At 44.6% G+C, this 27,198-nt stretch overlaps 1 long non-coding RNA gene across 1 annotated transcript in view; it reads left to right on the top strand.

Moving 5' to 3' along the window:
* LOC142776581 (uncharacterized) overlaps positions 1-27,198 on the top strand; it is a 50,316-nt gene that overhangs the window by 1,611 nt on the left and 21,507 nt on the right. The gene's annotated exons all lie outside the window — the stretch shown is intronic.

Below are 27,198 nucleotides of genomic sequence, written 5' to 3'. Positions count from 1 at the left end.
TTTGTATAATTTGTATCATTTCTATTTTTGGCAATGCTGTTTTATTAGAGGATATCGAAGGAGATCAGAGCACTTTTTGATGAGCTGAAATTTGAACTTAGGATGGAGTTCAAAGATTTCAATGAAACAATAGAGCGAGACTTTTGCAAGAAACTGAGGGATATTAAAACATTTCTGGCTACGGCAAACAAACAATATGAAGAAATTAGAAATGAAAACCAAGCCCTGCGAGCCTTAAATGCTGAGTTAAAGGTGCAGTGCTCTGATCTCGCACGGCAGATAAATGACCATGAGAACAGAATGCTTCGGCCTGAACAGTATTCCCGGAGGGCAATTGTCGAAATTAAGGGCATTCCATTTGAATTCTCTGAAGACCTAGTTGAAATGGTCATGAAAATTAGAAAAACGGGGGGCGTGCCACTTGTCGCGACTGATATCGGACGAGCACACGGAGTTCCAATGGCACAAAACCCAAGCAAAAAAAATAACGTGGTTGTGCAGCTCCAGCAGACACAAAGGCGGGATAACTTTTTGATGAATGCCCGCGCAGCAAGCCTGAAGTGTTCTGATCTTGGCATTGACTCTCGGTCAGCGGTGTTCGTAAATGAACATCTGTGTCTAGAACTGAAATGACTGCTTGGTCAGGCTACCGCACGCAAGCGTGAGACTGGTTGGAAATATGTATGAATTCGCGATGGAAAAATCTTTGCGTGGCAGACTGAAAACGCACCGAAGATCAAAATCAAAAGCAGTGACGACGTAAACAAAATGAACAGTTCTTCGTGAAAGCAGTGCAGCGAAAAAGGCGGTTTGTGTTGTGGGCACAGATATTGCGGCGCCGCTGTAAACGAGAATTTTGGTTGTTTGATTCATGCTTTTTTTTTGTTTCTAAGTGGGTCAAGTACCATGCATGCTCATGAAGTTTGGTTTATGTTTGTTCATAAAATATATGCTTCACGATATCAGAAAAAAATTTGGGCGTGTGAGTTGTTATTCGAGGGAATACATTTCACTCCCTCTTATTGCCTTGGGATGCGCCTGTGCTCTTGCAGTAGCTTGTTTTTGTTACTATTTTTCATTGATGCTAGCTGTCCAGTTTGTGGCTATAAAATTTGTCCGATAAGAATAGTTGTCGCTAATTTCATCGTTGACCTTGCGTTTCAACGCACAGTTTATGTCGCAATGAATATAAGCTTTACAATGCACGATTTCCTGTTGACCCATCAGCATCTGAAAGAAACACTTCTAGTGTTACTCTGTCAGAGTCAAAGCATGATACGGTCGAGAAATGCGATTCGCCTCTTACTTTTATTCATTTAAATATGCAGTGAGCACGAAGGAAACAGGATTCATTCTGTGTATTTCTGAGTGATTTCAGCTTCTCGTTTTCTGTAAATATGTTGACAGAAATGTAGTTTCAGCTGATGATGAGATGCACCTAGAAGATTATAATGCAGTTTTCTTGAACAGAGCCATTAGAAGAGGTGGAGGTGTAAGTATGTTTGTTAAACAAGGTATTACTTATGAGCTGCTTGATGACCTGTCTTTATGTACGTCAGATATTGAGGCAATATGTCGGAAGTGTGGGAAGTTTTTTTTTGTGGTGGTGTACCGTCCACCTGATGGTAAATTAGGTGAGTTCTTCGAGCAGCTCAACGCGATATTTTCTCATGTTAATATACATCAGTAAAATTAGTCCTAGGTGGCGACCTAAACATTGACATGCTTTCAAATACATCAAAGCAGTCCGAATTTGGTATGTTTCTTGATTCATATTTGTTTTCAAATGTGATACTGCAACCAACTCGCATTTTAGCATTTAGCGCTACGTTACTGGACCTTTTTATTACCAACTTACCACGTGAATGTCTGTTTTCAGGGACAGTCAACATTACACTTAGTGATCATTTGCCGATATATTTATATACTGATAAAAGCCGTGTCGTATCAAACCCAACCTACAAATTCCGGTGCCAGAGTATAACTGAAAACTCACTTTCGCAGTTTAGAGATGAAATGTCCAGAACGAATTGGGCAGCAGTGCTCTCGTGCTCATCAGGAAACGCAGCATACGACAGTTTAATGGAGATAATTTTTCATATTTACAAGCGATGTTTTCCCTGCAAGGCAATAAAAAAAGTTTAAACGTACGCGGAAACCAGGGGTCACAAAGAACCTGATTAAAGTGATAAATGTGAAAAATAGCATGTATCAACTATTCTTGAAGATTCGCGATCCAGATCCATTGGATTCCTTTCGGAAATATAGAAATAGTTTAACTAAAGTTATGAAAAAAGTGAAACGCAGTTATTATTCTTCCATGTTCGAGGGCGTCCCAGGGGTCAAAGAGATGTGGAGTAAGGGAAATTCAATTATTGCATTACATCAAGGTAATTTTAGTGTAGAAGAGATAACTGAAGGTGATAGAACACACAAGGGCAGAGCATTGGCTGAGAAATTCAATAATCACCTTACTTCCTTAGTAGGCAGTGTCAGTGACAGTACCCAACTACATTACGTGTCCGCACAGACAGAAGCTTTGTGGCTTTATCTTTCCCCAACAGATGAATACGAGGTTGAGGGTATTTTCAAAAAACTAAAGAAAAGTAAATCAGAAGATATTGATGGGTTAAAGATGGCCCCAGTCTATTCTTTCATAGATATATTAGTCATGCTCCTAACATACATTTATAACCTAATTTTAGGCACAGGTATTTTCCCAGAACATATGAAGCATGCAATAGTTACAGTGCTGTTTAAGGGAGGAGACAAAAATGATTTGAAGAACTACAGGCCTATATCTGTTCTACCATTGTTTTCAAAGCCCATGAAAAAGGTAATATTTATAAGACTGTCCAACTTCTTTGCAAAACAGTCGGTAATTACTCCAGCCCAGTACAGTTTTAGGTCAGGGCTGTCGACAGAGGTAGCGTTGTTACGTCAAAAGGAAATTATATTAGGTAATGTAGAGGACAGGAAAATTATGCTAGGCATATTTGTTGACTTCTACAAGGCCTTTGACTGAATAAATCACAATACCCTCTTACAAAAATTGCCCTAATATGGCATTAGAAAAAATGCGCTAAACAATCACCAGTTATTTGAGCAATAGGCTACAGTGTGTTAGCATTAACACAGAACAATCATCTTTACAAAAACTTGCTCGAGGTGTACCCCGAGGTAGTATATTGGGGCCGTTACTTTTTATCACTTATGTCAACGACATTATGAACATAAATCAAACAATCAAATATGTCATATATGCGGATGACATTTCCTTGTTTTTCACAGGTGTGGATGTAAATGACCTAATTTCAGCAGCAAACACGACACTAGATGACTTGTATGCATGGGCGACTGCTAACTCCCTACAAATCAACTGTTCGAAAACTAAAGCCGTCCTATTTCGTTCAAAAGGAACAACGTACGAAGCTACTTTGAAACTACACCTGCACGATTCTGTATTTGATATTTCTTTGACCGCTAAAGCATTGGGAATTGTTTTTCATGAGCATATGTTATGGGATTCACAAACCGAAATGGTAAGAAACAAGTTAAGTAAGATATAGGCATGCTTAGGAGATGTCAGTCATTTTTACCGACTACTCAGATGCTAATGATATATAACACGCTTTTTTCTTCCCAGTTACGCTACGGTCTTTTGGTGTGGGGCACTGGCACCTTGCACTCTCAGCAGATATTACTCACACTACAAAAAATGCATTACGGTCTATTGCTAATGCCGAATATAATGCACATACCTTGTCTTTATTCAACAATTTCAGAATCGTAACATTTGGCAACATGTATGAATATTATTTACTAGCGTCTTTAAAAATTGAAATTAACAAAGAAAGCAACAATCTTATCTCCATAGCATGCTTAGAGCGCAGCACCTTGTCTCGACCTACTAGACAGAGTGATTCATGGAAGGTTCCTCGATGCCGAACAAACTATGGTCTACAAATACTGAAACATTCACTACCCCACATACTAAATAAATTCAATTTTTCATTCGATCAATTGCGCCTGCTTTCACGACAGGATATGTCAAATATTTTTTACCGTCATGACGCAAGGGAGATCTAGGCAAATCCAGATATTTGTTTTTTATGTTCCGCCTATTTCTATTTTTTCGTATTTCCTCAAAGAGTGCGATCTTATCAACATTTTTTTAAAATTTTATGTATGCAATATTTTTTATCGATGCCACTTTAAACTATGTATTTGAGTCTTTTGAGTTGTTTCGAGGACTTTTTGAATGCTGTCACTTTTTCTGCCTTGTAATGATGGAATGTGGGGCTCGTCAAGCTGCGTTTTTTATCGCAGCTTTTTTCCCGCATTTCACACCAAACATTCTATGGTGTAACACTGTCGTGAAATAAACTTCAAACTTCAAAGTGTGGAGAGAAAGAGTAAAGGACTAACATCCACAAACAAGATTACAGACCAACCGCACGTCGCAATCAAGCATATTTTGAAGAATAACACGGCGATAAACACACGCGATACTACGCACGCGCACATTCACGGAATGACAGATGTCAATTTCTGAATGTTTTTTTGTTGCTGAGTGTGTTATCAAATGGCATGACGTGGAGATTATTTGAGCGTTATATTGCATATAGCTTACATCGCCAGCGGGTGTCTGAGCATCACTGTTCTTTGATGTTTCCCGCGTGCTCGTGCCCCAACACTTTCGCTCCAAGTGTGCAAACCCATTAACTACAAAAACGCCTCGGTCCTGGGTTCGAACCCCAGACCATCACAAATATTCGGTAACTAAGGCAATTTTCTTATAGAAAAATTCTTACGGATTTTCTTCTGTCCCCGTGCTACAAACGGGTGTTTTTCTTCCGTTTTTTAACCTTTTCGCCAGGTTTCCACAGGACTCATTTGCAACGCTAGCTCATAACTAAGTTGAAAATATCTTTCCCGGTTGTTTCATTCTCAATACCATGTATCTCTCTTACTTTCAGTTATGTTTAACGTTTCGCAACTGCACATGAAAGCACCTGATGTGAAAATGGGCACTGAGTTAGCAGGATGCATAACGAAGGAAAAGCTCAAAACACCTCAGCAGTCATCTACAATGCTCGCGGCATCGGAAGTTTTGTATGCAGTATAATCCCTCAACTTAATATTAGCGCAGTGAGGTCTTTTTTTACACGCTCATTGGTTATTATATGCCACAATACGACATAACTACAAGATGACTCGAAGTATACTTCTCAAAACAAAATACTTTTAAAACTGCTCATCATCTCACACTGAGCTTTGTACGTGAGTTGGCGCTAAGGACTCGTGCATTCCCATTCTAACAATCGTAAACATATTAAGGCGCGTTTAAGTTAGAGAGACACGAGACTGACATGACCCCAACGAAGATACGAGGCAGACGCAAACCATCAGCCGATGAGTCGCCCACCGACGAAGTCGCCAGACCCCATGATCACACTCGCCCGACGTCGACAAAGACGCCTCAAAAGAGCGCATTCAATCGTAATATAACATGATGGCAGACCGAAAACATCAGAAATACGCACCCGCAGAGCTGTCATCAGCGTGTCTTCGGAAAATCTGTGACTGTGCGAAAATTTGCCCCATGTCTTTGCTGCAAATGACCACGAAGCGTGCAATTTTTTTTAGCCCCGCTGCGGTGGTCTAGTGTCTGCTGACCCGCAGGTCGCGGGATGAAATCCCGGCTGCGGCGGCTGCATTTCCGATGGAGTCGGAAATGTTGTAGGCCCGTGTGCTCAGATTTGGGCGCATGTTAAAGAACCGCGGGTGGTCGAAATTTTCGAAGCCCTCCACTACGGCGTCTTTCATAATCATATGGTGGTTTTGGGACGTTAAACTCCACATATCAATCAATTCTGGGAGTTATCAATGCCCTCTCGAAGGCTTACACGGCACCTGACTAGGCAGCTCGAGCACCTAGCAGAAGTATGTTTTTCTTCACCTTCCTATTGTGTGCAGCACCTCGTCCCTGATTACCACGGACTATGCCAAGAGCTGCGTCGCGTAGCTGTAGAGGGAAAATGGCAGAACAGGAAGCATGGCTGAAAATAAGGTGCACGTGTGCATGTTTACAGTGTGTGGCTATGTGGGCCTCCAATGTGACTACATATTTGGCTAACGAAAGAGTGTGAGCACGACAAGGCGCAGGCTGAGTCTCCCAGAGACCACCGGCGGACTTTTTTGTCTTCTTAGTGTACTTAGGCCAACGACAAGAGAAAATACACTCTTAAAGGCAGTCCGCAGACCAAAATTGGTGTCATGTTTCTCTAGTGTAAACGCGTCTTTGCGACGAACCGGTTTATTCTGCCAGGATATCACACTGGTGATATTTACAGATGACGGAGTTTTACAGGGGGTGATATGTAGCCTCGCCGCTGTGGTGTAGTCGCTAAGGTACTCACTTGGCTGCTGACCCGCACGTCGAAGGATCGAATCCCAGCTTCGGCGGCTGCATTTCCGATGGAGGCGGAATTTGTTGTAGGCCCGTGTGCTCAGATTTGGGGGCGTGTTAAAGAACCCCAGGTGGTCGAAATTTGCGGAGTCCTCCACTATGGCGTTTCTCATAATGATATGGTGGTTTTGGCACGTTAAACTCCCCATAAAAAAGGTGATGATATGTAAAGAAAATGAAGAGTCATGCGCTTGTCACGCTCATACTAATTCCTATGTGTGGTGAAAGAGGATGCCTGGTCGACTGAGAGTATTATGAAATGCGAGGCGTATAAGGTTTTAAAGGAGATACATGCACTATCTCTGTCGCTTGGAAACAATTATTAGAATTAGTGCTAAAAAGAGAAACCGGTAATTGACAGGAGATGTTGGTTCGACCCCCGTGTACGGCCTAGTAAAGCGACCGGGGAGTTTGTCGCATAAGCCGGGGACGCCTGGTGGAGTTTATAGAAGAACTTCCTCACTAGGGCAAAAGTCAGAACACGAAGAGACCAGTCGTAACGAGACCTTCAAGTTTTTTGAGAGAGGCCGGTGTTAATGCGGGGCAGGTGACGGCAGTGTGCGAGACGAAATGAAAATTGTTCAGAGAATGGAGCTGCTGAAAGCAGGGGCCGAAAGGAAAGATACATCCAGAGTTAAGCTGGGCGAGCGACCATGGACGACAAAAAATGGGGAATAGCTGGTAGTACATTGAGCAGATGTAAAATAAGCGATTGTCACAAAGGGTAGGATTGCATCCTAGTTCAAGTGGTTGGGGTGACTTTACATCCCGATCATGTCCGAGAGGGTCCAATGAAAGCGTTCGGTCAATACGGGGGTCTGAAGGTGGTAACTTGAAGTTGTCCTCTGAAGAGTGTTGGAGGCACGCAAAGATTGGTCGAAAAGAGAGAACGACTTTGCCTGATCGCTCAGGAAACTGCGTCGGACTTCATGGCGCAAAAAGACGTTGCGGAAGAATATATCGGCGACCTCAGTGGCAGTGCCTTGTGGTTAAGAAGGTGTTTCTGCATAACGGGTGAAGTGGTCAACGACTGTCGCACTTCAAGGATTCCCTTTTGATGTTACAGAAAGAGGGCCGTACAAGTCGATTGCAATGACTTGAAAAAACATGGCGGGACAAGGAAAAGTTTGAATTAAACCAGTGGAGCAGTTGTGGGTCGTCTTCGCAGTTGGAATTTCACACAGGAGGCAACGTACTTAGCAATGGCTGAAGAGAGGCCAGGCCAAAAAAGCCGCCCGCATCTTCCTACTAGGGGAACTCGAGTAAATGCGTCGCAGAGTGGTGGGCGTATTTCGCTAATGTTGCGTAATTGGGTATGGTTTGTGACTCGCCTGGTATCGTTCAGCTCGGGTAGGTGTGCGGGTCGAGGCGGGTAATGGTAACCATAGGCCACGCTTATCGACGGTACGTGCCGACATACCAACGAGACCTTACACGATGCGGACACCAAGTATAACTTGAACGGCTCCATAGAAGTCTCTCGTCGTCATCGTTATAGTTGTTAACCTTGTTATTCATGCCACCGCCTTTCAAGTCGACTTTGCAAACGTGCTCCAAAGAACCCGTAGCGCGATGGTCTGCTTCGCTTTGTTCTTGATGCTCCCTTCCAGTGCAATGTGGAATGCAGCAGAATAGATGAGTTAATCATTGATAGAAAGCAAGGTGTGACCCTGCAGTAAAGATTGTTCGTGTGGACCAGAAAAAATGTTATTCGACCAAATATTCTCGACCAAGAATGGCCATACAGAGTCTGTAATGGGAGAATAAGTGGCGAAAAGAAAAAAAATGGGTTAAGGGATTGCTAAAGAATGTGTTGTCCACTTACGCATGTGCGACAAAAAAGTATTGGACGTGTTTTCTGCCAAACTTCTCGCTCTCTGTCTTAACAATAGGCCTGCGAAAAAAAAACAGGATCCATTTTATTGCAGGAATTCTTAAAGAACACGCACATTCGGGAGAATAATTTTATTGAAGAACAAAGAACTAAACACGGATGCTTCCCTGACACAAGAGAGGCAAAACCTTAACATTCGTTTTAGCAAAAAAACTTTAATATTCGCATTGCGAGACGTTTCAATATATAGTGTTACCGTATAGCAAACCGTCAATGAAAAAAAATAAACATTTCGTCTGGCCGAAGAGAGTGGTTCAAACGACAATTTTTGTGCGTCGTGGTTTCTCCATAAACACAGCGATAACTTCGTCTAGACCGACATATCCAGTGAATAGACATTATGGCCAGACTATTAGGCCGCTTTTCAACTATTCGGTTCCTCAAATAGGGTTTCACTTTTTTCAGTGTCGAGAAGCTGCCTTCTGCAGCAGCTGTACTTACTGCGATATTGAACCACCTTTGGGTGTCTGAACCACGTTGTCAATAACTTGAGGAGTGTGTGAATGTTCAAGAATAGGGCTTTGTCGCATTTAGCTAAAGCGTCCATTGCAAAGCGGGAAAATTTGTGCTGCTGCATGGCTTGATATTTATTTCTCTACATTTTCCATTCACCTTGAAGTGTAGGGATACGAGCCGTTGTCATATCTCGCGGGTAAAAATCGGAGGCTGGCTGCACAGATTCAAATTTGCCGTTGAAGTCGTGCTTTAGCAACACAAACTACGAACTTCGCAGTGTTTTGCGGTGGTTGGCAAAGCGACGTTTTAGGGAAGCTTTCAGGTCATCTATGTACGGAATGAACAAGGCTTGCCTGTACTGCTCTTTCACTGAACTACAATCGTAGTTTGCCCGATGTCTCTGAGTTCCTACCACCCCTAAAATCTCGCTCTTCACTCTGAAATCCGCTGCTCTGTCTTCACAAAGAAAAAATATTTTGAAAAATACTGCCTCTGCGTTAGTTCACATCTCTTCCAGCTTTGTGAGCACCAAGTCAACCTGCTCCACGACAACACTCATGTCTACAGATGGGCCCTTCAGATACAGTGACAAGTGGTGTGTGAGGCCTAATATATTATATGCCTCGCTGTCTCAATGACAGCGAGGCATATAATAAAGTTGCGTGAACAAGTTCGCTGATGGAGGCAATGAGCGGTAGATGCTTTTGTTGTGTCACGGAAGATGTCAATTAACTCTTCAGTGAGCGAACAATTTCAGAAAGTGCTTTTTCAAACAGTGCAACTGAATCGTAACGTTGTACCCGCCTTGTTTCACAATTTGGCGCAGCTGGCTGAATTACTTTGTAGACGCTTCTAGATGTTTTTTTTCTTCAAGATTGGTGCCATTTTGGGCGACACGCGAAAGAAAGTACACACCTAAATAATTCTGCCAAAGGCCCGTCGAGTGTATTGAACTACTTAGACACACTGAAAAAAAATATTGAGGGAGTGCCATGAGCAATGCTTAAGCACTGACGCCATAGAGATGTCGTTCCGGATGAGCGCCTATGCACTGTTGAAAGCCGCACTCATAGCTGCTGCTCCATTGTATCTTTGGCCTCTATTCATGTTCATGTGCAGGCCTAGCATCAGCAGCTTCTTTTTCAATATGTCCGCTAGGCTAGACGCACTGACTTCATCAACAGCTACGAAGGAGAAAAAATCTTCCTGTATGCTCCAAGTAGTGGGATTGGCGTAGCGTACGCACAACGAAAATTGCTCGGTTTGGGACACTTCCGTTGTTTCATCAGCCAGCACCGAAAAAAAATCTAGCCTCATTTACCAGTTTGAAAATTTCATCTTGTATATGTTTGCAAATTATCGAAATAATTTTATTTTGAAAGAGCGGGCTGCAGTAGGGAGCGTTGCTACCTGTTGTGCGTATGTGAATAGCGAAATTGGTGCCTCCTTCGTTCGCTCTATAACGTAGAAGCGCCGTAATGTAGCCGTCGTTCTGTAAGGGTTCCTCGAGAGAAAGACGCCCCGAATTTTTATTACCTATCAGCGCGAGATTTCGAAAGCCACACAGTACAACTGTGTCGACAATCGCACGCAACTTTGCCTTGTTGTCCTCAAGCTCGTCCTTTGCTTGCTGATTAAGCTGTATACGTGGACGCTGCCTGATTTTCTTCTGTTGACACTGAGAAAAAATTCTGCATCAACCGTTGTTGTTTTGTGGAATTCACTTCGTGCATTATTCACAAATGTCTCAGTGGCGTCCTTTCCCTACGTGAACGGAACTGTTACGAGGTTCCTACATGACCGGTGAGAGTCTTTACGTGCTCCGCTCTTACAACTGAGAAGTACGCAGGTTTCACAAAAAGCTCTTCTCTGCACGTGAGAAAATGCAAGCCACTCACATCGCTGAAGCCAGCGAAACTGAAACGTGTGCCTTTTACCGTTCTTGGCCGCCGAGACTTCTACCTTGGAGCCCGGTGGTGGTATCTCTACTTCAGAGTATACCCGTTCTGTAGTGTCAGCGCCTATATCAGTGTCATTGAAAAACATTCCGATATTATTAAGACAAAGAGGGCTGACAGTTTTCAAATTATCTGTGAAGTCATGCGTTCTTGTGGCATTCAAATATGCAGGCGTTGTGACGGTTCCGGAGAGAGAGCAATCTTCTGTTTGTACAAGGCTTCCTTCCTAGAAGAACGATATGAATGAAAATGCATAAGTTTCTAATATTTTGTTTCTTCATGTTCTCCTAATATGAGAACACTAAATAAAAATGCACTCTTTGGCCATATACAACCACAATTATCGGTTCGAAGTGTTGTCTCAGAAAGAGAAATTTATGGCGAAAACAGTTTGTAGTATTGCTCAAAGCTCACGAGCGGGAAATTATGAAGTGCCCTTTTCAGAGCGGACGTAAGAAGGAAAGACAATAAGAAACATATGACTCACCTTTGGAATTAGCGAAGAAGCATGTCAATTTCATCGTTGACACTGATCGCTATCTGGCTCTTTAGGTTGAAACCTAGCAGGAATAATTTTTCTCCCTGGTGTTGCGACATAGGGAATGCGCCCTCATACTGGGATGGCCCCGGTCCGGACAAGGACGAGCCCAAGATTCGAAGCTGATATCAGGAACATTATTTCACAGTATTTTACGTGTTGAAGGTAGCTGGATTGTGCCGTACATTCATGATGGAAGCATTCTTTTAGCATGTTGGCACTCGTGTTTTAAACGCTGGGTCTTCCTAAGATTCTCTGCAAGGGAACATATTGAGTCTAAGGCAGCCCAGTGAAAGAAGTAGTCTTATCTCCACTCCCAAATAGGAAGGTCAAACACCCCTCATTCCCAACCCGGAAAAAAAGAAGAGGTGTACCTAGTTCATCCAATTGCGAGGGAAAAGCGCAAAACCAGGCACAAAGTGAATATACGGAACGACAAAGTACAATGAAATGACTTAGTATGGTGTCCCACGTGCAGTGCTTACTCATCAATGTATCTGTGGTGACGAGCAGGATGCGGTGTAACGGAATCGAGGACATGATGACACCATGGAAGATGAAAAAGGTCCCTGAATACAAGTTCCAGACGCTCGGCTCAAATGCTCAAATGCTCGGCTCAAATGCTTTCTGGACATAAGAAAGCACCCGATGAGGTCGTTCTTTCCAGCCTTGAAGTCAGAATGTCTCATCTAAAACGGTTACCGTCGGCTAGAACTTCTCAATTGCTAAATGATGATGTGTGATAAGCATTGTCTGCCCGTGTGTTGATGACTGTGGTAGAACATCCAAATTTCGATTATTTCGGGCTCAAGGCTTTCAATAAAATCTACTAATTTTCTAGCTAGAACATCGCTTCACGACACTATATCATGCTGGTATACAACGTAAGTTAAAATTGTAAGTCGTGCTTATTCGGATCGTGGTATTATAATAGTGGTTGGGAATTAGCCTCCCAATATCACCATATAATTATGACATACGTCATAGTGGAGGGCTTCGGAATTTTCGACCACTTCGGAATCTTGAATGTGCACCTATATCTAAGCACACGTTCCTCGAGTATTTTTGCTTCCATTGAAAACGCGATTGCCTCGGCCGTGATTCAATCCCGCGACCTGCGAGTCAACAGCCGAGTGCCATGGCTACTAGACCACCACGGCGGGCCATTTATCTAAACACTAGGACGATCACTGCCAAACACAATTCTTTGAATTCTACAAGCTTCAGACTTAAGTTATTAAAAAATTATACGACCCAATGGTATAATTACAGTGTAATAAATACAAATATTGTTAAAGAATATTTTTAATGGCTATTATTGCACTTATTCTGGTATTCAGTAACTTTGTGACGCTACGCTAGTGACCATTACCTTGTTCTAGCATTACAGTCTTAAGAGTCCGCACCGCGAAAATTTCTGTGTTGGCGTCATTGCATCTGAGCAAAAAATTGAGATAGAAAATATAAACAAATCAAGTATAAAAAATTTTGATTCAAGTTCAATCAGACCCACTCCTCGCACATACGTCGCTCTGAAATGTTTCAGCCCATAGCCATGCCAGTGCTCGAAACTGCTCAACAGAGGCCAGGTGAGTAGGCAAAGTTTTTTCTATGGGAGGGGGGCACATTTTAAAATTTAGGTGGGCTAGGGCAGGCGGATGTGGCCGAGTGCCATTTTGTGCTGTACATGCCAAGGCAAAAAAATCAAACATATGTGGCACAAAGAGTGCTTTTAACACATGTTGCGTGGCACAAGCGCAAATTCGCACGAGGCACCATGCCATGTGAATTGCGCAAAGAGCGTTATAGGCCCACTCTTTACAAAAAACTGAGACATCAATATTATTCAGCAGCACGAACACCAATATAAAATTGTGCAGCTAAGCATATGACCTTCTGTCGTCGGGTAGATGCTTTGGTGATTCGTAATATGGCGTATTATGTCATAGTGCGCCGTTTCACTTGCAGTATGCATGTAGTTTCACATGTAGTATGCACATAGTTTCAAGCGGCGAATGCGACGCGCGAACAGGTTCCATTTCTCGCAGCACGGTTGAGGTTCTCTCTGAGAAGAGAATTCTCGTAACCGAATGCTAAGTTGATAAGACAGGGGCCTAATCTTTTTATTTACTTGCACCTAATTACAAATTGCGCATATCTACTAGTACAATTACTTCGTTTCCAAAATCATGGTCTCTCGAAAACATTCACTGTGGTACATGTGGGTTGGTAATTGGCATGTATAACGAATAAATAATTATAATTGATGGTAATAATTTTTTTTCTATCTTTCTATAATATTTCTAATATATACCCTATTTTTACTGTTGACTGACAGTACTCACCTCGAAATTTTGGTTATGTTGAATTGATCGTAGCCATTCATTAGTAATACTCTGTATGCCAGGTCCAAATGTAATCAAGAATTCTGAGTGAACTATGCTTCACGTTAAGAAGCAACGTTCACCGTAAGAATAAGTATTCTCGCTGTGAACTTTGATAGGATACTACAATTGAAAAAATGTAACTAGTTTGCACTAATGGAGTATGGCTTGAGCAAAAAGTGCAGCTTGTGATCCTCTGGCTTGAACGAAACCGTTACTAGATTTTAGCAATTAAGACGGGAAGCTACTCCAAGACACTTTTTTTAATATTCACCCCAGAAAAATGAAACTTGAGCTGTTTATGGAACGTTTTATGATGATTTCAAATGCATAAATAGTTTTCATACAAGTTGCGTACCTTTAGCTCTGGAACATGACAAAGTTGAAACCTTAACCTTTTTGCCCGCCTCCCCTCTTTCATTCCTGAACTTCCATATTTTTTACCCCTAATAGTTCATAATGTTTGAAATAAAGTGTGGAATGCAAATAACTAATTAGGAAGTACAAACAACATGTGTAATAGGGTTGAAAAATAATAGACGTAAAAAGTTCATATTTCACCTACCTTAGTGAAGGTTTACACACAATTCTGTATTACACAATTAAATATTGAAATTTAAACTAAATAATTGCATTTGTCATACTTCAGAAAAAAATTGGCCAAGCTTTCATGCAGATCCGAGCACTGGAAGTGCCCGAAAAACGAGGAGCGCATTAAAAAAAATGGCAAAATTGGTGGTTTGAGAAAAACGTGTTTTAAAGTTAAAATTGAGTTTTATTTATGAAAGATATTATTGAATCTCATGAAATTTGACAAAAAAAAGAACAATCTTTCTTGTAGTGGCCACTGCTACTAAAATACGACAGCACCATAAATTTGTCCCTCTCGGCTTTTTCGAGCCGAATCCTCACAGACATTTCGCTCACATGCAGGGCCATGAAATGCTTGCCAAACTTCCGCTCCATCTGGCAGAGCCATGTGCCAACTGCAAGCTAGGAAGAAGTTTGACAGGACTGCGAAATCTAAACTAAGTCCAGTGTCATGCCATTTTATTGCCATGTCTGTGCCACATACCGTCGTACATAATGGCAATGTCGTCCCTGCTAAGTTCTCTCACTGCGAGCTCTTTCGACCTCACAAGATTGGCGCTGACGTCATCCATTGCCGCATCACGAACCTTCCGGCTGAGGGGTGTGAATGACTTTTGAGGCATTGGCTTTTGCAAGCCAACAACTGCCGCAAATCGGACCAGCTGCTCGCAGCCTATTTCTACAGAACGCGCCGCACAACGGCTTTCACTTGTGAGCAATGACTTTTTTTCATTTATAACGGGGATAATAACACAGGAAGAACATCGGCTCAGCTGCGCTTCTTGACAAGACATGGACCCCGTAAATAGGCTTCCCAGCACATACAGGCGCGAAGCGGCCAATGGTGGCCCCTCGATCCGTACCACGTGATAAGCCAGTCGCGGCACTCAAAAAACGCGCATACGCTTGCTTCTTTTTAATATTTCTTGCGCTGCATCAGCGAGGGAAACTGTGGTTATTTGAAGAGTGAGGCTCGACTCTTTGGCTCATGCGATCAACAATGGCGAGTGGCGGCACATTATCAGTGACAAGGTGCTCGAAGAATGCACACTTCGGACTTTTTAACAGGCAACTTGTGCTCTTTAGATGCAACTTTAAAGCATTTCTAGTTAAGTCTTGACCTGTATTTTTTTATAACAGTAGAGGTACTAATCTTATCAAAACAGGCAAAAATAAAAAATCGGTAATTTTGAAAAAAAAACTCGTGTTTTGAGACCCGCATCTCCCCTTAATTCATCAACGAGGTACCGCGCGACAAGTCAAGGGGCATGCTTAGGGCTCTTGGACAGTGTTCAGGCTTTGTTAGAATCAGAATCGGCAGTAATTGAGTCCAGCTTACTAGGGCAAGGTTTAATTAGTTATTGATTATGATTTATTTGCTTGATATGTGGGGTTAACGTCCCCAAAACACCACATGATTATGAGAGACGCCGTGTTGGAGGGCTCCGGAAAGGTTCAAGAGATGAATGTGGTAGCAACATTATTGTACTAATAAAAAAAGTGAGGCTATCGACAAACTTTATGGAATATGATCTCATGCAACTCTAAAGAACGCCGGCGTAAAATAATATGGCTGCTACAGGGACACGTTTTGCAGACTATTCGCGCTATCAATAATTGTTGGTCAAAGGGTTTAACATTCCAAAACAATGATGTCGTTGAGAAACGCTGTAGTGGAGGGCTTTGGAAATTTCCACCACTTGAAATTTTCTACCTGCGCCTAAACCTAAGCACACGGGCCTAAAATATTTTAGCCTACGTTGAAAATACGGCCGCCATCGCCGGGATTCGATCCTGGAATTTTCAAGTCAGTAGTCGAGCACCATCACCATTTGACCACCGTGGTTGGGTCAGCCTCTTTTCATTGAGAGTGCAGCACGTGGAAGGGTACTGAGCGCCACGCTGAAGGCTGCTGAGATAGCGACCACGTGCATGAATTATAAGTTCACCGTTCCTTCACATGTATGAAGCTCCTCGAACGCTGAGGCGCGATTTGAATCGAGTATTGCACACCGACTTCGTGCGTTCAAAACCGAGTCCATCAAAATAACACGCGTGGCAATATTGCATCTTAGAAAAACATGTTATGTCCAATTCCTTGGCGAAAACTTAGAACGACGGCATTTGAACGGTTTCCCAGATGAGCTGCCAAACGATTTCCGCGTAATCCTTGACTCTTGCTCTGTGCGCGGCGGAGTAGGTCTCTAACCACTCTCTCTACGTTGTCTTCGAGAATAGTTTGCTGCCTTTTGAAGGAGGTGATGATGCAAGATAGCATGAATTAGCATGAAGATACAAACAGCATGAATTAAAGCAAGGTCGGTAATATCTCTGCGTTTTATTCTCCTTGCATCAGACACTTTCAATAGCGTTTTGAACCTACTTTCCTGTCCTACACATAACCATAACCGTCTGTGCAGATAACGTCAGTATCAATGTGACAGCGTAAAGAGCTCGTTTTGGTGAAATCCCAGTGTCACCGGCGGTGTCGGCATCGTTGGTAGTGACGAAAAAACATAATTTTGTGCGTGAATAAAAATCTAAAGATTGCAAGCAAGTGTTCTACCACAGAGCCACGCAACTGCCCGAGAATGCAGTAAAATCAACTTTCTCTGCTTAGAAAATGCAGTGAAAGTAATTTACTTGCTTTACAAAGACACGCGTCGTGTATACAGTGACATGTCACAGTGACAATGCGTGGTACAGGCGTACGTTGAAATTGTGCGCCAGAACCTTCTATTGCGGTGAATTTATGGTTTAAAGCGGGCCATTTACTACAAAAGACGCACCTTAACACGCCTACTCTCTATAACCTCGTATACTGGGTGCATACCAACTTCGAAAAGATTTCACGCGCACAATTGCCCGTCGTTTAAAGCATACTGCCCTTTGCTCAGAATGCAGCCGTATGCAAAAGCTTCGCTGACAAGCCATTTTGAGCTCAGTACGCACTATGGACAAAACATGGCTGTCGTCTTGAACTGTTATAGCTTAAGGTCCCTATACTTCTTCCCTTCTGGGAGCACACCACACTGAGTCCTCGCCATTTTTAACCTGAAAAGATAACATTATTTTGGTTTTGAATATGATTCAAGTGGTTTTCAATGTTTTGTCTATTGGGGATTTTGATTTTTTGGCCTTTGTATTTTAGGCAGTTCAATTCTGTGGCATCTCAATTTATCACCATTTTGAAGTTCGGCTGTTCCGTAATACCGCCTCTTATTTTTCGGCGTTTCGATAGGAACCCACCAAAAATAGAGAGAATAAAAAAGTTTTCAGCAATTTTTAAAACGGTGAGAGCCAGGAGTATACATGTTTACCCATCAGCTCTGCTGTCTCTTTTGCATTGCGCCGTGGAGTCTGTGTTCCTGAATGCTCCGGCCCTCGTAGATCCCTGCATGTGCGTCACGCTGAGTGGTGATGTTGCCTTGGTGGCCGTCTTGCTCGACTCTGTCGCCTAAAACGGCTGCAGGTGCACACGGCTCGCTTGCCTCTTAAGCGCGAGACAGACGTGCGGTTTTCCGTGCAATGCGGCGTGCGGTGTCGCATAGTGCGGCGTGCCGCATGCGACGTTTTGGGACACACGGGGGCGAAGGAGCTATCGGCAGCTGGCTCCGCCCCCATGCGGTGCTTCGGCATACGTGGTCGAACAACTTTGTATCCTCCTAATGAAGCTCAAAACAAAGAAAATTTCACAGCCATGCTTAGTTACCTAAAGAAATAGTGAATTACAAGCACTTTGCAACAGCGGAAAGAGCTTGTAGCGCCTCAATGGTCGACCGTCATCCAGGTTCCAGATACACAGTCGCTCCTCGACGCTCCCATTTTCTCCGAAACTTCGGCCACCCGACGCGCCGCGGGACGTTTCATCCTCGACCGTGTGCTGGTACCACCGCCGATTCGGTGCCTCAGCTCGCAAGTGCACTCGCCCGTGCTCCTGGTCAGGAAATGCGACGACCAGCCACTGACGGCGGCAAGTGGTACTGGTCGAAAGTCATGCCGCCTTTTCTATGTTTCTGATAAGATCAGTGGCGCTTGCTTCCTAGTCGACGCAGGAGCCCAGGTTAACGTCATCCCGACTTCGTGTGCAGGTCGCCGTCGCAACGAACAGACCTGCCCACTCCAAGCGATCAACAATGCCGCCATTCGCACATACGGCCAATGCTCTCTTACACTTGGCCTTGGACTAAGCCGTATGTTCCGCTGGATTTTCATCCTTGCTGACGTCTCGCAAGCTTTTCTGGAGCTGACTTCCTCAGTTTTTTCAACCTTGCTGTGGACATGCATTCTCATCGCCTCACTGATCTCAACACCCGCCTCTCCATCAACGGTGTACTCTGTACTTCCTCGCCAACGAGACTGCGAGCTCTCACACCTGCTTCGCCGTATGCAAAAATACTCGACGACTTTCCCAGCATCACGAAGCCGCACACCAGAGAGTCACCGGTGAAGCATTCCATCACTCACCACGTTGTGACACTGGACCTCCCGTTTTTACACGACCCCGTCGACTATCTGGAGAACATCTCGCCATCGCCCGCCGTGAGTTTGAACACATGCTTGAACTCGGCATTGTGCGGCCTTCCTCCAGCAACTGGGCGTTGCCACTCCACATGGTGCCGAAGAAAGATCCTGGCGACTGGAGACCATGTGGGGATTACCGCGCTTTCAATGTCCACACCTTACCAGACCGCTATCCACTTCCTCACATACAGGATTTCACATCAAATTTGGCTGGGTGCACAATCTTCTCTAAGATTGTATAAGTGAAGGCTATTCAAGACTTTCCACCCCCGACTTCACTGAAGAGACTCCTAGAATTTCTGGGCCTACTAAAATTCCATCACCGTTTCTTGCAAAGTGCGCCACATTCTTAAAGCCCTTGACCGACCTATTGGCTAAATAGAAAGACCCGGCTGCGCCACTGGAATGGCCCAAGAACGCTGCATCTGCCTTCGGCACTGCCAAGAAGGCTCTGGCAGACGCTACCATGCTCATACATCCCGTCCCTGATGCCGCAATTTGTCTCATCACCGATGCATCAAGCGTGGTAGTTGGCGCCGTTCTCGAGCAGCACGTATCCGGTTGGCAGCCCCTTGGGTTTTTCTCGCAAAAACTGAAGCCACCAGAGACAAAATACAGTACATTTGCCCGAGAACTCCTTGCGGTATACCTCGCCATCAAACATTTTCGTCGATTATTGGAGGGCCAGAACTTCTACGTCGTTACAGACCACAAGCCCCTGACGTTTGCCTTCCATCGCAATCACAGCAATTATACTGCACGGGAGATCCGTCAACTATGCTTTATTTCCGAGTTCACTGTTGATCTCAGACACGTACATGAGCCGGAAAATGCTGCTGCTGATGGACTATCCCGAATCGATGCCTTGTCGACCCAGCCACCACTAGACATGAAAGAGCTAGCAGCTGCCCAAAGCAACGATCCTGAGCTGCATCGTCGTCGCTCTTCATCCACGTCTCTATCGTTCACGGAGTGCCTGCTTCCATTTTCTACCTCATTATTAACGTGTGAAACGTCTACTGGTGTCCCTCGGCTCTTCGTGCCTTAAGCTTTTCGTCTTGCAATTTTTGATCAATCGCACAGCATGAGCCATCCTGGTATTCGTGCGACCCAGAAGCTAGTCACATCTCGTTTCCTTTGGCCAAGCCAAGCATCAATGCTGATGTCCGACGCTGGGCGCGAACCTGCCTTGAGTGACAGCGCGTTAAAGTTCACCATCACACTGTCTCGGCAACATCCCCGTTTCGGCCTCCAGACGCAAGGTTTTCTCACGTCCATCTCGACATCGTCGGTCTTCTTCCGTCATCGCAAGGAGCCTGTTACCTGCTGACATGTGTGGATCGCTTCACCAGGTGGCCGGAAGCGTTTCCCATTTCCGACATTACAGCACCAACAGTTGCCAAGGCTTTCACAAACGGCTGGGTGTCGCGCTTTGGATGCCCTTCTATCGTCACTACTGATCGTGGTCGTCAGTTTCAATCGGCCCTTTTCACCGCACTTGCCAATATCCTGGGCATTCGACACACCCACACATGCCTACCATCCTTCCGCTAATGGCATGGTCGAACGGCTTCATCGACAACTGAAAGCTGCCCTCACTGCTCACCAGTCAAGGGAACGTTGGCTCGACCACCTCCCTTTCGTACTTCTGGGCATCCGATCAGCATTGAAAGTGGATCTCGGCTGCTCATCAGCCGAACTAGTCTATGGCGTTTTCCTGCATCTTCCAGGAGAATTCTTCGAGCCATCATCGCCAACTTCCACTCACGATGCCTCCACGTACATTCGAGAGCTGCGCACCACGTTTCGGGGCCTTGCTCCTGTGATTCCTGCCGACGGACACCCCCAGTCTGTCTTGGTCAGTCAGGATCTGCATGACTGCAGTCACGTTTTCGTTCGGCGTGACCAAATACGGCAACCATTAACACCAGCCTATAATGGCCCATTCCGCGTACTCCGTCGTACACCTAAGAGTTTACGCTGGACATCAATGGCCGTGAAGACGTCGTGGCTGCTGATCGACTGAAACCTGCGTATATCGCCGCTCTCGCGGCCGCGGGGTTTCAATCTAAAGTCTGGATGCCAAGATCCAAGCTTGTCCACTGGGCGATTCCTCTGGTGATTCCTACGGCTCTCGCTCTACGGGGGGGGGGGGGGGGGGGAGCCCTGTAGCGCCTCAATGCGCCACTCGTCAAGGAAGAAGAAGTTGGCATTTGGGCCGCGCGGCGGGTGCAGCGCGAAATAAAAAAATCAGTTCGAAAACTGAACGTTGTCAGGGCTGGATCTTTCCCGTGTTGCTCCGACAAGCTAATTATTGACGACTCCGACAGGTAGGCCTAGCATGGTGGGTGCCGGTAGTCGCCTGCGCCATTCACACGCAAGCTCGTCATCAAGTGCTTATTTTGACAACACTTTTAAGCTTAGTTACAACACTATTACTCGTATGTAATGCGTTTGCATACGCTATAACTTTCTCGATGCCATTCATGTGAAGAGCAAAGGTGGAAGCGAAGCGGGCTAGCGCAAAAACGCTGGTAGCCGTGTTTACCTGCCAAATAATGACCTTGCATCGCTGATCACAATCTCCGCTCTCGATAACGGTTTCAAAACCGGCGTTGTTGTGCAGAAATGGCACGCTTCAAACGTCAATTTATTGAATCCGGAATAATATCACGTCACCAAGGAAATGAACTCGATGTTTGTCACTTCACAGTCGGCAATGTCAGCAAATCCACAATCGCACTGCTCCATCGACTCCCTTGAACTGGGCCCCGCCGCGGTGGTCTAGTGGCTAAGGTACTCGGCTGCTGACCCGCAGGTCGCGGGTTTGATTCCCGGCTGCGGCGGCTGCATTTCCGATGGAGGCGGAAATGTTGTAGGCCCGTGTGCTCAGATTTGGGCGCACGTTAAAGAACCCCAGGTGGTCGAAATTTCCGGAGCCCTCCACTACGGCGTCTCTCATAATCAAATGGTGGTTTTGAGACGTTAAACCCCACAAATCAATCAAATCAATCAATCCCTTGAACTGGCCTAGATCACGGGTGATGAGAGCGGCTACGGGGAGATGGCGCCACTAGCGGCTGACGTCAATCGTCTGCTCGCGTTCTGATTGGCTGCTACAATACAGCGGCGCGATGCGGCGACGAAAATATCTGGCAGGTTTGATGCTCGCTGCACTGGCTATGCGGTGGTGCGACGCGATGATACGTCTAGAAACGTCACCACTCCGGATGTCGCATCGTTGCACCGCATGCCTAATCGCATTGAAAATCGCACGTCTGTCTCGAACTCTATTCTGATTACGCGGGACCGTCCTGTATACCACTCCACCACCGGTGGCACCTATGGCGACAGCCGCTGCGGCTGCCGTGGCCAACTGCTCACAGCTCCCTGAACCGCCTTCTGACCTATCCGGAGGTAGCAGTCCCGGCGTCCACAGCGGTTTTGGGGCTCTCGTGGGTAAGATTCGCAACTGCTTCCTTCGGTGGCTCGGGGCTGTGACGTCCCCTGGCACCACTCGAATGTCGGTCTGGCAACGACGTCGTATGGATGGCGGACCTAGGGTCAAATGGGTGCCGATGGCTCCCTTCGTCCTTGCGTGTATGTACTGGTAGAATGTGCAGCCATCACACTTGCACCGCATGATTTTTGCCTAGAAATTCTTCGCGGTCTTTGCGCAGGGTTGCAGGCATGCACCCATTACCTCAGGCGGACTGCCTCCAAATAAAGGCACAAAGCAAGGTGAGCATAAAGGCGTATATCTGGGTGGCCACATGCAGCAGGCCCTCCGGCGTCCATTTTATAGGCGACAAGAATAAATTGTGGCAAGGACCTGGCTATCGATGTCGCTTAAAAGGCCAACAGGGGCATTTCTTGGCTGTGGCACTGTGCCAAAAGGGATGGGCAGCGTCAGGGACTGACCATCTCCGGTTGTGTCATGCATAAATATGTTTGTATGTTTGTTTCCTTTGATAAATGGCGTTGAGGAATAAATGACATTGAGGAATTGGCGAAGAATGCGACGTCAAGATTGGTAAATGTATTTGACGTAAGATATGTGAAATAAAACTAAAAATATAGAACTGAGATGACAATGAACGTAAAAATTCAATTTCAACTACAAGTAATATGCTCTTGAGTTTGTATTTCAGACTGCCGTATTAAACTGATGAGAACAATTTCGAAAACTTGGGTTTTACATTATTGAAACGACAAAGAATATTAAATACCAGAATAAAACGGTACTCGTTGAGTAGTTTTAATGAAATTACACACGGCATCAAAGGCATCCCTGTGGCAGCATCCCAAACCGCAGGCACCGAAGCACAAAATATTTTTCTCGGGCAAGGTGAACCCTACTTTTGCAGAAGGAGTAATGAAAAGTCGAGTTCTAATAGGAGAATATGTTGAACATGACAAAAGGTAATATGCAATACTTTCCAGATCTCTGCGGAATCGGCAGAGGGGTGATATTGTGAGACAAGCCCTCTACAAGAAAAAAAATTTAATGGGGGGGACACGACGTCGAAATCTGGTGATCGTCACTTCTGATTGTCGAGATGGGCTCCACTGTGACTTCCATGGTTATTTTAGGTGATTTTGTACCGTCCACATGGTTATTGCTTCCATCCTATCAATGTGAATGGCTAATCTTATATAACTGATTACGGTGAAGTATTCTACCACCAAGAGAACCTGTCAGCCATTTCATTTAATGTTAACCCACGGTGACCTGGGACCCATACTAACTAAGGGACTTCAGCCGAGACAGAACAAAAGAGCGTAACGTCGTGATGGCGCAGTGGGTATGCGAAGCTGTGAGAGCTGTGCATACCGAAATCGAATCAGAAAATATTACTGCTCTGTTCTCACCAATCAGACGTTTCCGCAGTGTCAAGATGACTGCCAAGAGCTCCGCTTCAAAACCCAGAGTGAAATCGGTTAGTCTCACAGCAAATGACCCGCCAAGAGATGGGGAGACTATTTCTACACCTGCCGTTTTCTCATTCACAGAAGCATTTCTAGCTATTATGTTACGTGCCTGTGTCTGCACGAGGTGATCTGCTAACCTGTTCTCTACGAATTTGCGGTATTGTATTCTAGATTCGGGAAAAACAATCTCTTCAGATTCTATGATAAGAACCTGGTTTGAGTTATCAGATGCAATTACCTCTCTAATGTTGACATTTACACTTGCGAATTTTTTGTGCATAGATTACCTGTGGTGTATGAAAACATAGCCAATGAGCTGAAAACAAGAATTCTTGGTGACTGATGAAAACATATTCAGCTCTTCCAACTGGCAAGCTGTAAAACTTTAGAAATGTTGGTACTGTTAACAAACACAATCGACATTAAAAATTATTCTTCATCTTCTCCTCTACCTAAGGCACACACCCATTGGAGCGTATTGGCCCGAGTAAAAGATGGATTCTCTCAATTTTTACAGTATTATTTCATTGTTAGGTCCACTACATAATAATTGTAATTAGTTGCTGATCTGAAGGGACAATTACTAGAACATAAAAATTTTATAGCCGCCGAATTCAGCAGAAGAATATTTTAGCCGAAGTGGTATAGTCGTGGGGTTAGCGTGAATTTCGGACTTCCGCCATTTGTCCTCCAACTAAAAAATTATTTACGAATGACTGCACGATGCTCAGCAGACAACAGCTCCTGCAGGCCTAGCCCGGGCCACTGGTTTCTCGTTGGATCCTAATAAAGTTTATTACCTACCTACCTCGATAATCTATCACACTGCATTTTCTTTAGGTAAGAAACGGTTAGCACAAAGGTGTTGCGGAACGCCGGCCTTCATTAGGCAAGGCGCCGCCAGGAAGAGGGAGCCGGGAGACACATCCAGGAAATGCTTTGAAAGGCGTGAATGGATTGTTGAATGTTCATGATGATGACGATAGTTCAGCACGCACTCCTTGGCGCTAGCTGCGGATACAGCAGCCCATCATCACTTTTTCTTCATTGTCTTCTGACCTCCGACATCCTCCGGGGCCTCAGATACGGTGACATCCAGCTCTAGATGATGTAGCTTCTGCACGAGCCGTTTGCAGATCTCGCCTCCCTGCATACGAACTGAGCAAGCACGTACAGCTCCGTCATAGCCTAGGTACACCTCTTGAACCTGGGCTAGTAGCCATAATAACGTCGGTGTTTTAGGAAAGCCTGTAATCATGATGTGACCAACCTTTAAATTTTGATTGATGCGTAGGTCAGTGATGAGCAGCTGGCAGTTGTAACAAGTATTCATGCTTCCATCGCTTTCAAATGCCATTGACCATTTTTTGTCGATGTAGCCAATCGCACTGGTAGTCTTTTGCAATGTGGCTTGTAACTCAGTGAAGTTTTCCACTCTTTCCAATCTTTTTCTGGAAAACTGGCAAGGTGCATTCGGGGCCGTGCGTTCCTTTATTCGGTTTAATCTCCTCGACATCCAACATTGACAATGACTCTAGTCTATCTTGGTCTAAACCTTTGGCTTCTTTAGTTTGCAATTGCAGGACGCAGGCAATCACCCAGGATGTTCAACTCGTGACGCAGATTCAGCAGTTCGCCTGAATGAGGCCACATGGCGTATCAACCTTAAAAAATTCAAAAGTACTGCCATGACACACGCAGTGATGTAGCACTAAATAAAATTTAACCTAAATAAATGGTGCAAGCACCCTTGAATGTTGACTTCACCTCAGTGCTCAGATAAGAGCATGGTGTGTTGTTACCTTGACAGAGAGGAATGGCAATGGATTGGTTTTTCTAGACAACCCGTGCCAGACAGCTCGCCGCATTTCGCACGAAATGTGTCACCTTCGTAGACACACCCTTAGTGTATCAAAAGAAGCGTGTTTTTTTTTGTTTGTTTGTTTCTGCATTGCCGTATCGGTGTGGATATTCAGACATGTGCGCAACTTGAACAGGGTCGCCAATACAAGCATAAGTGATTACTTGTCGTTTTCTTTGGATGCGTTCAATGAGGAAAGTGACGTCAATAAGTTGTGGATAAGGTTTAAAGAAATTGTCACGCTATGTATAAACAAATTTGTGCCCTTGCAAAAAAATAAAGAAAATAAAAAGAATCCTTGAATGAATAGGAAGAATATACATTTGAAGTGCACCATTAACCGCTAGAGGCAAAAAGTAAACAAAGATCAATTCAAGATACGCAATTTATCAAGGCTTCTGCATGCTGAAATGAAAGAACCAAAAACAAAGCATTAGGAAGAAATATTGCCGACATTTATGAAATCTTCCTCCCATCGTTTTTGGCGTCACCTGTCTCAGAAGGAAGACCACTCAAGACGCGTGCATTCTCTTGTTGTCAATGATGAATTGGTGACCGACTGCTCTTCCATCGCCCCGCCGCGGTGGTCTTGTGGCTAAGGTTCTCGGCTGCTGACCCGCAGGTCACGGGTTTGATTCCCGGCTGCGGCGGCTGCATTTCCGATGGAGGCGGAAATGTCATAGGCCCGTGTGCTCAGATTTGGGTGCACATTAAAGAACCCCAGGTGGTCAAAATTTCCGGAGCCCTCCACTACGGCGTCTTTCATAATCATATGGTGGTTTTGGGACGTTAAACCCCATATATCAATCAATCAAGATTTAGTCCTCACATTTACACCTTAGTGAGTAACTGTTAGTCCCACAATTCACCTCAAAGGAGTAAAATTTAGTCCTCATATTTGCCCCTTATAGGGCAACTGTTAATCCCCACATTTACACCCTACCGGGCAACCATTAGTCCTCACAGTTGCACCTTGCTGGACAAATGGGTGATCCACTCAAGTACTCCAATCGAATGAACTTTTTTCCTTCGTTCAAATATTGTTTTTTTGTTTATTTTCCGCGGGCCTAATACTTTTTTCGCCTGTTTATCTGCGCAGTGAGCAAAAATTGCGCAGAAAATAACACGCAAAAAATAGTTAGCCACCTATGTGTAACTGCTTTCGCAGTCACGGTAACAACGAAAGACAAAAGTGAGACATTGAAATCTTTTAGTTTTCTACATACGAATTAAGTTTCTCCATTCTTTCAAGTGAATTCATGGTGAAATGTACAAGTCCAGTCTCATTGTCAAATCTTGTTCACTCCTTGGGGAGTTCCTCCGACAGAAGCGATAGATAACAGGCATTGCAGACCCCAGCGCACACAGCCTTCTGCCCGTGGTGTTCTCACGGGCAGAAGTCAACGCCGTAGAGATGTGGAGTGATGCAAAATACGACTGATGCGCACCCATTTATGTTGGTGACTGGAGGGCTTGCTGTATACGAACTTTAATACCATTGTTCACACTTATTTTGACGTCAATATTACATATTCATTAATTCATCGCAATTTTCTCTTTCGTTAGGGCCAAGTTCGCAGCAATAATG

This window comes from Rhipicephalus microplus, chromosome X (genome assembly GCF_043290135.1).
Source record: "Rhipicephalus microplus isolate Deutch F79 chromosome X, USDA_Rmic, whole genome shotgun sequence".
NCBI lineage: Eukaryota > Metazoa > Arthropoda > Arachnida > Ixodida > Ixodidae > Rhipicephalus > Rhipicephalus microplus.
Note: the sequence above shows the minus strand (reverse complement) of the source record. Positions and strands in the feature narration are given on the sequence as shown.